The sequence below is a fragment of the Centruroides vittatus genome, unplaced genomic scaffold (assembly GCF_030686945.1).
Source record: "Centruroides vittatus isolate TY-2023 unplaced genomic scaffold, ASM3068694v2 contig_5, whole genome shotgun sequence".
Taxonomy (NCBI): Eukaryota; Metazoa; Arthropoda; class Arachnida; order Scorpiones; family Buthidae; genus Centruroides; species Centruroides vittatus.
In genome coordinates, this window is record NW_027122286.1 from 4,179,390 (window position 1) to 4,181,177 (window position 1,788).

The following is a 1,788-nucleotide window of genomic DNA, read 5'->3' on the forward strand; positions in this document are numbered from 1 at the left end:
GTTTGAAAATACAGTAGAGACTCGTTAATCGGAACGATTTTCAGTCGGACTGTGTCGTGCCGAATCGAACGTTTTTGATACTAAATTTACTTCTGAAGTATAATTTACATGTTTTTATATTCTTCAATATATTTATTTTGTTTTTACAAAATGCAGAAATAATTTTTAACGATACGATAGCTTTGATTATTATAAAAATTTTCGTTAGGCTTAAAATCGACGAAAATTCAACACGAAGCGACACGCAACGGAGAAAAATTTGAACATCGGACAGGTTAATATATTTATTCGTACATAATCGGAACAAATCACTAATCTAAAGAACCCCAGTCCCCAATTGATTCCGATTTTCGGTTCTCTACTGTAATCGAAACAACCGGTTCGTAGGATAGCTCAAAATAATACAGTAAAACCTCGATTTAATGGACAGCATTTTTGGTCCGTATGTCAAATGATAACATTTACACCCTATTAATTTCAAAATGTCTTTTATATGTAATTAAATTAAGAGGGTTTTTTTGGTTCAAATTCATGAGTCACCACTCTTACGTTCACGCCATGTCACAACGAAAGTGTCTTCGATATCATCATTCGAAGGAATTTTTATTTTTATCAAATTTAACGACGTATAAGAAAAAAAAATCGTTTGTTGTGTGCAGAACTCACTTCTCCATCACCAGTATCGATTCTTTTATCTACCACTACAAGTGAATGGACAACGTAGTGTCGGACATTTTCAACGTAGACGCCGTGTATAATGTTCTTTTTAAATAACTTGATTGCGGTTATTAACATAGTTTAAATTTCTTTATGAAACAAGAAATAGCAAATAATTTTAAAATCGTCAAATTAACATGTTTACTATAATGTAGTCGTTGAAAAATAGGCATTATTAGAGAGGTTGAGGCTCACGTATTCAGCCCAAAAGGTGAACGGCGGACGGACGAGTGCCGCCATCTGGCAATTCTATACGGTCGATAATGGCGTTTGCTACGTCTAGAATGGCGAGTAGACGATCGGCTTAAACTTCATTTTTTGTGTTTGTGGTTAAAATTATGACGTATTTTATTAAAACAATGATTATTTAAACATTTACTGTAAAGTACTGTTTTTAGTTTCCGACTTTTCCAACGATTATCGACACTACTGTGTGCCGGAAATAACCGTTCCCTAACGGGTACTTTACGCGGATTCGCGTTAGCGTGCCAGGCCTGGACTTTAAGTGTGCACCGAATTAAATAATGACAAGATTTGTCAATAACAAAATCAAATATTTATTTAATCTTCTAGCAATAAACTATATACAGTATTTAGTAAAAATCAAACAATAATTTATTCAATGAAATTCAGTACGAATCACCCCGACAACACTCAATTCAATCTATTTCTAACTTAACTCTATTCCCGTTGGGAATCCGACAAAAGCAAAGACTTAACTTATAAACAATAATTCTTATAAATTACGGATCCTAACTGTCACCTCAATATACTAGGAACCCATTTCCTCAACTCTCAAGACTTCCTATAATTGTCGATCCACAATTCGAATAACTTCAAAATCGCCTTGGAACTATTTGATCCTTTTTTTTTAACTCTTTCCGCCCTGTGGGCACTAAGAGGGCCTCTTTTAGAAGGCCCATTATGGGTTCGGCCAGGCCCACAATGGGGCGACCGGGTGGTGAAAGACGGGGCCCGACATATCCGAACGGACCACTCCCCGAAAAATTCCTGGGGATTTTCGACCCGTTCGGATTCGATCCCGGGTCCCCCAGAGCGGTAGGCTGCCAC